The following is a 9,859-nucleotide window of genomic DNA, read 5'->3' as shown; positions in this document are numbered from 1 at the left end:
ATGATAGGTCTTGCAGCTTTGTAGCATAAAGAATCCACAATCATGCCTGTTAACAAAAGAAAAAACAAATGGGTACATCACAAATCCGAAAACACAGTAACACCACCCTCCCAGCAACAAAAACAACTAACAAAAACTCATTAAAATGGATACTCACGTGTTTTTCTGCTGCGGCACCCGCACAAACTCGTAAGAGAAACCATCAATATGCGCCGGCGAGAACGGTTTCGCCCTGTCTTGGTCAAAACCATCAATATGAACTAGAACAGTTCTAGTTCATGAGTACAAAAAGTACAAGTTCACCTACTTGGTCAAAACCATCAGCGCACGATCTCGTAAACCAATTTAGCACATTGGAATCAATATTTCCATCACGGATCTTGGTCTGTTGTACAAAAAGAACAACAACAGTTAGAAAATTGGCAAAACAAGTTATCATCCTATCTACAAAAAGAAATACTCACTGTCACCCATCTGGGAACTATCAACTTGTCAGTGTCTCGGTACTTCTGACGTAGAGAATATAAAACAACATCAGCACTGTTTGAGTTGAGCATGCCAGTGGGGACAAACGCTTTTGCCATAGAACCAACACTGGCATCACACTCTTTATTTTGAAACATCGGCTTGTCACTAAGAAAACACAAAAGATTACACGAATTAAAACTACTGCAATAGTTGGTGCATGGTTGGTGCGCAAATGAGAGAAAGAAAATGATACGAAAATGATACGGGCAAAATCCCAAACTAACCGTTTTGCATGGTTGGTGCGCAACCTCGTAACAGCGAAGAAAAACATACCAACCTTAACAACATTTTCACTTTCTTCTTGCAGAAAAAGAAGAAAAATAATAAGTTCAAGCACTGCAAGTGAACATGTCCAAAATGAAAAAAATAAGAAGTACGCCTCATTTACAAGTCCTTACCTATACTATCAGTGTTTGACGACGACGGTAGTTCCTGCGATGAGACCAATATGCCTCCAGTTTCAGGGTTTGGTGATGGCACATGCACAACCTGAGAGGACACCAATATCGCTGCGCTTTCAGGGTCTGTGGAAAGAAAATCCTGGGACGACACAAGCGCCTGCTCCGTCAAGGGGCCAGAAGAAATCGACAGAAGTAAATCATCATCCTCGGATGGCACCTCCTCCATGCTAGAAGCATCTTGCAATGCGTCACCATAATCAAGCCCTCCAGGCGGGAAATTTTCTGGTGGCAAATCTTCAAAATCAGAAAGATTTTCATTCCCAGCAATACCAACACCAGACGGTTTCCATCAAGTATGCTAGCAGCACCAACATCCTCATCAGCAACTTTGGCACCAACATCGCGCCCACTACTCAATGGAACACCATGAGCATCATATCCACCACTAAGAATAGCCTCACGCTCAACATCAGTCATTTGAAGAAATAAAAATTTAGAAAAAGTGAATAATATGAGCAAAAATAATAATCAAAAATAAGCTAGCGAGAGGTGCACAGAAAAACAAAACCTTAGAAGCATTCACAGAAACATCATCGATCTTGTTGTTGCTAACATTAAAAGCAACATCACCAACAGGTGAACAAGGCTCGTCGCCAACAACAGGACCCTGATTTCATATGTAATGAAACAAAAAAACAATTCTATTATTAGCAACAATAAACATAAGGAATTAAACCACATTGGTGCGCATGAAAATTCAAGAAATATGAATAAACACATTAAAAACAAAAAATAACCTTGCACTTATCAGTATATGGATCATTAACTCCATGGTCAATAGCAGCGTCAACATTATGACTGGTCTCCTGCATCAAAACAAAAAATTAATAAACAGATGAAGATCAGGAAGTTCAACTACAATACTGACAGCAGAACAACATAGTAACAACATACAAACATAGAGGACTGTCTCACATCAACAACAGGCTGCTCCAAGCCAACATCGTTCGTATGGTGATCAGAAACATTAACCTCAGTACCATCATCAGCCCTGCTGTCTGTGGCAGCAGCCTCATCCTGCTCAATCTGCATGGAAGAAAAATTAATAAACAGATGAAGATGAGAAAGTTCAACTACAATACTGACAGCAGAACAACATAGTAAAAATTGCAAACATCGAGGACTCACTCACATCATCAACATCGCGCTCCAAGCCAACATCATTCGTTTCATGATTAGGAACATTAGCCTCACTACCATCACCATCCCTGCTGTCGGTGGCAGCAGCCTCATCCTGCTCAATCTGCCTGATAACAACTTTTGCACTTTCTTCATATGGCTTGTAGCGAGATTCTTGCATACTTTTGAAACGCTTCATGTTGTTCAACAGACGAACCGAGCTCTGAACTAGATCAGCAGCACCGTCACGCATATCACCAATTAAAATTCTCTCCATCTCAATATAGTCCACTGCTTCCTCAGCGTTAAATTGATGACCTTCACAAAGGATATCATTGATACAGCTCAGACGCTCAACTGTCATTGGGACCTTTTGCAACTCAGAACACACATTTCTAAAAATACGCTCAGCGCGCTCCAACACAGAAACAACAACATCAATACCAAAACCCTGCCTCTGAGAAGTACTAGCATTACGAGGGCTAGGGGGAACATAACCAGCACCCTCAACACCACGACCACCTCTCAACTCATCATGCAGAGATGAAGACTTGGGAACCTGAGACGGCGGCATCACCAGGACTGGCCGTTTATACTGTCGAAAAAAACCTCCTCTTGAGTTTTCCACTACAAACAAGGGGGAAAATAGTTAATTAATCAATGCAACACATAGGGAAAAATAAAACATGATATTAACAAATTTAAATCAACAGCACTATCAATCTTTAACTGTCAGTGCCAATTTATTAGTATTTACAAACAAGACAGTTTGCAAAGATATTTAGTTCAACCACACATGAAACAACAGTACTAAAAATCGTACCTAAACTTCACAAAGCTTAAGAAATGACAAAATCAAAACAGGTAACTCTGCAGGACTCATGTTCACTCCAGCAGAAATAGCTATACCTAACTAAAAAAGGTCTGCAAGACACGAAAGAAATAAAACTCACCGGAAGCTTCCCAAACACCGAAGTCTTTGGATCTGCATTGCCTTTTTTTATCAATTCTGCATCAACCAGATCAGAAATCTTGACAGGGTCCATGAAACATATGCGGGGGACTCGCATGTCAGGCTCCGCAGTCTTGCCACGGATAAGGTAGTCAAGGTACATTAGTACATTCCCTATAGCACAGCCTGTGATTGCCTTCCCCGTCGTAACACCATCTTGCGACCTGACAACAGCCCTTCTAAGCTCGTCAACCATCAGCTGACAATAATCCATATTAGCCATGTCCTCAAAGACGAGACCCTCAAACATTGCTGCCTCTTTGGAAACACGCGGGGCGGCACCAGGCAACACAACCTTCATAAACACAATAATGAAGAACACTTTCTGTCGTGGTTTTGTCATGGCAGATGTCCTTGTGAAAGGACTTAGTCGTGGAGCCATCACGACGGGTTTGCTTGAAGGGGTTAAAGCGGACACAGGGACGCAAGAGAGTTTATACTAGTTAGGCCCCTTCGATGAAGGTAAAAGTCTACGTCTGGTTGTGATGGAATTGATGGGGTTTCGATGACTAGGGAGCAAATAAGCTTCGCCTAAGTCTCGAGTTGTTGTCTGTTGTCCTTGAACCACCGCCGGGTGGTCCCCTTATATACACGGGTGACGCTCGTCGGTTCACAGCGTCCCAATACCGACTCATAGATGTGTCCGGTTCGGTCTCTACTTATTCCTAACTTATAATACAAGTTACATACCAACACCAGTTTATGGCTACCGGCCTTGAAGCGGCTATGGGCCTTGAGCCCTCATCTGCCTTCTTGGGCTTTAACATAGTTAACTACTGACGAAGTTAACCCGACCCAGATAGGCCGGTTTACGCCAAGTAGTGATATCCCCAACATTAGGCCCTAGATTGATTTGAACAGGTTCATGTCAATCCTTAGCAAAAATCTTCATCTTCAACATCTTCTTGTAGTTTGTTGAACCGCCGTGACGTCATCTTCTCTGGTCGTTGCAAACCGGCATGACGTCACCTGTTATAAAGAACCTTATCCATGATACCTTTTAATAGGCATGCGACAATTGAGGCGACAGCTTCGTTTCCAAACCCATGGTCCCTTGATTTTCGCGCCTGGCACATGTCCCTTGGCTTATAAATAGGACCGAAGGGTCATTTCTTTTTCCCCTTCGTGCCCTTCTGCTTCGTCTTCCTCGCGTCGTCCAGCTTCGGAGCTCCGCCGCCGTCGACGACCTCTGCTCCAACCTTGGCCGCTGCATCACCCTGATTGTACCAGAGCATCGAGGCGACCTTCTATTTCTTCCTCGGCTCCGGTGAGTTCTTCACTTTTTCCTCTGTAGATCCGTTCTAGGGTTTCCAAGTTCTTCAGTGTTCATCGTCTGCCTCGCACTCATATGATAGATCTTAGACGAACCTGTGAACCTTTGCTCTGTGTAGCGGTAGTTTTTAGCAGCCGCCCTCACTTTCATGCCTCAAGACCATAGATCTACCTGTATCTCTGCCCATTGATTCGGTACTGTCTTTTTTTTGAACCTTGAATATTTTCCTTCTTTTCTGAACTTGCTTCAGATCCGTCACTGTAGAGAAATCTTGTGAAATCTGTTTTTGTACACTTACCCATCCGCAATCTCAACTATTTCAATGCTTAAATCCGGCATTTTAACTTGGTGTAGAAAAAAATTAATAAACCAGTATATACCATTAGTCCCCTTGTTGAACCGCCAGATGTTGTTGCTTCATAAAGCTCTGGTTTAGTTAGAGCTGTCTCTGGTTTAACATTGTACATACCAGTGTATTTTTATCAATGCATTCTTGAACCAGAATCACCTATCTTGTAGATTTCATCATGACCAAGCAAGTATATGAGTGCAACTGGGTTCCTTCTCGCGTCACAGAGACTCAACTGAACAATTTAGTCCTGATTGGCGCTTTAGGCAGCAAAAACACCATCCATTGGAGGGTCCCTGGAAAAGAATGCCCTCCCACACCTCAAGAAGGAGAGGTCGTCGTTTTTGTAGATCACTTAGCCCGAGGCTTTAAGCCGCCCGGTTCTAAATTGTTTCGGGACGTTTTAGCCGATTTTCAACTCCACCCACAAGACACTGGCCCCAACTCTGTTACAAACATGTGTCACTTCCAAGTGCTCTATGAGGTGTTCTTTCAAGAGGAGCCCAAAAGTGGAGTTGTTCAGAGACTGTTTCCATCTAAACCGCCGTACTGAGTTTTCTGACGGTTCCAATATGGAATTGGGCGGTGTGGCGATTCAGAAAAGGAAAGAGGTCACATACCCTCACGCCAAACTGCATAGCCACCCCAAAGAGTGTAATCAAAGATGGTTCTATTGCAAAGACACCTCCCCTGCTAGTGAAAATCCTTTGCCTGGCTTTCGTCCGGAGCGGCTTAGCAATACACACCCCTTTCCGCAAAGGTTGACTGCCAAGGAAAGAAGCAAAGACGCTCCCCAATTGTCCAAGCTCAGAGCCTTCATGGCCAATGGTTTAACATGAGTTGATCTCGCTTGCTGTTGGATATTGTGGAGCATACTGCCCCTTAGTCAGCGCTCCGATTTGATGTGCGAGTATACTGGCAGTGTTGATGACCCACTGCGACATGCTAACATCCAGCTCACCGACGAAGAAATCATAGAGGCTATGAATAAAATGCTGAATGAACCGGAACACGTTTGTGCTCGAACCGGCCTGCTTCCCTTCTATGCCATCAACAAACCGCCAGCTGTAAGAATTTGATTTTTTCTTTTTACTGAACCTGTTATTGATATATCTGGTCATTGTGTAATATCAATGTCTGTTTAAACAGGGTAATGATCCGTTTTGGAGCAAGAAACTTCCACAGGAGAAGCCAGAAAAGCCAGACAAACCGGAACGACCAACCCGGCCAAAGACTAAAGTCATGAAACGGCCTGCTCACAAGAAGAAAACCACTGCATCTTCTGATCCGGCCCCTGATGATGATGTGGGTAATCCGGACCTTGAGGTAGAGCTTGACTCACTTGGCTTATTTTTCATGCGCCTTATTGATGATGATATTTGTCAGGATGATGCCAAAGCCAGCCATGCTGATGCTGCAGAGGTAATTATTCTCTCTTCCAATTCAGACCCTTTGCCTTCACTAAAAATCCGTCAGGCAAACCGGAAGGTTAAATTTTCTCATCCTCTTGCTTACTTGGATCCCAAATTTCTTATGAAGACCCAACAGCACGAAGCTCGCCGCACAACCCGGCACAGCGGCCAGGTAGTTACCTCCGCCGGTTTACCGAACAGTCCGGTTCAGAAACGCCGTTCAGAGGTCTCTAATTTGCTTGTCAGTGCTTGTCCTAAAGCGGGCTGTTTTCGTCAACCTCTTAATCCATCTGACTCCGATTATCAGGTTACTTCCCACTCATCCTCTGGCGAGTCATCGGCTACTCAGCTGCCACCGCTGAAAACGGTGCTTGGGTAAGCTATACTCATCATAATATTTCCGATACATCACCTTGGAACATATGCTGTTTTTGACTTTGTTATTCCTTTCAGGGCCAAGCCTAGGCCAAGCAAGAAGGCTCGCCTGGATAAAGCGGCCGAGGAGGACGCCCTCCCTAAACTGGGTGAAGCACCAGATCTTGAAGCGGCTATTCCTGAAGATATACCCAATGATCCACCGCAACAAGATGATGCCTTTATTGCTGAAGAAAGGCATATTGACACCTCAAGTCCAGTCAACCAGCCCACAAGTCCCATCCGGTTTGGAAGATCCACCAGTCCATCCCAGCCTGCTGACAAACCGACTGCGCCAGTGCAAACAGGCGATGCCAAGGATGATGAGGTTGTTATTACTGGCATTGGTCGCACAGAGCCAGGCAATCCCATTGCTTTATCCAGACACACGGGCAAGGAAGAATTTGCTGCCATTGGCAAGGGAAAATGGAATGCCGATCTGACAACTTATGCCGCTGTGAACGCCCAAGATCTCCATTCCAGTTATCTGAACCGGCTATACACCAGCCGTGACTATGAAGCTGGTCTGCTTAATATGATGAAAGAGAAATTTGAGGTAACTTCCATGTACTTTTTCCTGTTTGGATATTTCAATCTTGTTAACTCTCCTAGCCCCCAAGGGCCGGTTTAAAATCTGCATCCAAACCGGGACTTGCTAATATAAATCCAAATGCTTTGGAATTCGCTGATGTAGCCCCCAAGGGCCGGTTCAACTTAGTGTAATTAAACCGGGACTTGCTAATATAAATCCCAATGCTTCGGAATTCGCTGATGTAGCCCCCAAGGGTCGGTTCAACTTAGTGTAGTTAAACCGGGACTTTAAGTAATTAAGATCGACGCATCAGAATATATTCGAGCAAATAGCCATTAGCCCCCAAGTGCCAAGTTGAATACTTGTATTGATCTTGGGACTTGATAATTAAGTGTAATATGAGGATCAAATAGGCATTAGCCCCCAAGCGCCAAGTGCATAACTTGTTATGTGGTTGGTGCTTCAATTCTTGCACTGCTTGCTGAATCATATAACTGTCTGTATGCAGGCTGAGCTGAAGACAAAAGAAACCCAAATCGCCGATCTCCAAGAAAATCTGAAGTCCCAACAGACTGAAACCTCAAAAGCAAAAGAGGAGTTGACCAGCGCCTTAAGCGTGATGGAATAGCTTAAGAAGGATTTCAAGAAGGAGCGGGCAGATTGGGCCACTAAAAAATCCGCGTTAACCAAACGAGCAGAAGATGCCGAGGCTGCACTAAAACCGATGGTGGACGAACTGACCAGCATAAAGCGGCACGTGCATGCCATGACCGCTGCTATCTTTGGTAAGCCAGTTTGATTTCTGGATTGATTCGGCCTTCTTATAGAGCTACCGGTTTGTTAACCCTTTGTGATATTTTAGGGACACGCATTGGTCACCTAGGGTCAGATGTGCGGAAGAAATTGAAAGCCGCCTACACATTGATCGAACAACTGTACATTGGTGCACAGCGGATCATCTCTACTGCATCCCACAACAATTTGGCGCCCACTTTGATTCAAGACACTCTGAAGAGACTGTCGATGCTTCCTGCCCGGGTTGAAGAGCTGAAGAAATCTGCTGCTCGAACCGGTGCGATCAATGCCTTAATCTGGGAAAAAGCTTGGGTGCCGGATTTTGATCCTGTTGAAGCGGCTAAGGGCTATCCCATCTTGAAGGAAGACGGGTCAGAGTTTAGTGAAGCGGATCTGCGAGCAATAAATCGGGGAGGTGCGTCCGCTAGCTTGTCAATTGGTTGAAGAAGCAGACTTGTCTCATTATCAAGCCCAATACGACAACCAAAACAAGCGAGTAGCTGCACCAATTCCTGAAGCGGAAAATCTTATCCCTCCAATTCGTAAGCATACTTACGCTCCCGACATTGAACCGTCGTCGCTGATCCATGATGAAGCTGTCTTTCGAGCATTAATGGGAATCGACTGGACAACTGTTGATTTCCAGCCGCTGGGTAGAGAAGCTGAAGTTGAAGCGGCGCGGGATGAGCCACAACCATCAGGCCAGGCTGGTGACCAAGCTTGAACCGGAAGCCGATTTAAGCTGCCTCTCCTTTTGAAAAAACAATGATCTTATTTTGGGCACCGTGTTGCCTTGTAATAGGCTAGCCGATACTCTTGATTTTGATATGCCTTCGTGCATAATTACTGCAACTTGTTCTTCCTTTGGGGATGAACTTTCCAAAGTATGTTTTGCAATATAAAAAATCTTAAAGTGCCACTGCGGTTGTACCGTCAGGCGGAGTATGATGTCTGCATATATGAAATCAAAATATCTGAATTTTAAGCATATGATCAAATCTTTGAGATACATAATACCTGCCATCGTTGGGCATGAAGTTGGCTTAGCCAATCTTGAAGCGGAGGTTTATAAACCCACATTGTTGGAGGAGATAGCAGCTCCTGTACATATATAATGCCGGTTTACCATGTAAACCATGCCGGGTTATAATAAAACACCGTGTTACTTCGTAATAGGATGCTTATAAAAAATCAAACCGGGCAAATAGTCTCCGGATTAAAAATGGACCGTGTTCCGTCAATTGACAGTTTGAACCAGCTTAAAACATGTACATTATGACCAATCTGCTTGTGAAGACAATTTTGTACACACTGTTGATAAGTTGCCTGGGCACTCTTGAGCCCAAAGGGCATAGACACATAGCAGAAGGCTCCAAAGGGAGTTATGAATGCCATCTTCTCCTAGTCCTTAAGTGCCATTTTGATCCGATGATAGCCAGAATATGCATCCAAAAAACCCAAACGCTCACAACCCGCCGTAGCATCAATAATTTGATCAATACGGGGGAGGGCAAAAGGATCTGCTGGACAAGCCTTATTAAGATCTGTGTAATCCACACACATGCGCCAGGTGCCGTTTTTCTTAAGAACCAGCACCGGATTGGCAAGCCACTCAGGGTGAAAAACTTCAATAATAAAGCCAGCTGCTAAGAGCCTGGCTACCTCTTCTCCAATCGCCTTGCGTCTTTCTTCGTTAAACCGGCGGAGGAACTGTTTCACCGGTTTGTATTTAGGATCCACATTAAGGGTGTGCTCAGCGAGTTGCCTCAGTACACCTGGCATGTCAGAGGGCTTCCATGCAAAAATGTCCTGATTCTCACGGATGAACCATGTCAGAGCGCTTTCCTATTTCGGGTCCAAGTTGGCACTGATGCTGAACTGTTTGGACGAATCGCCAGGCACGAAGTCAAGAAGCTTAGTTTCAGCTGCCGATTTGATCTTCAGGGCCGGATCATGCTCCGTAG

This window comes from Triticum dicoccoides, chromosome 5A, assembly GCF_002162155.2.
Source record: "Triticum dicoccoides isolate Atlit2015 ecotype Zavitan chromosome 5A, WEW_v2.0, whole genome shotgun sequence".
Taxonomy (NCBI): domain Eukaryota; kingdom Viridiplantae; phylum Streptophyta; class Magnoliopsida; order Poales; family Poaceae; genus Triticum; species Triticum dicoccoides.
Note: the sequence above shows the minus strand (reverse complement) of the source record.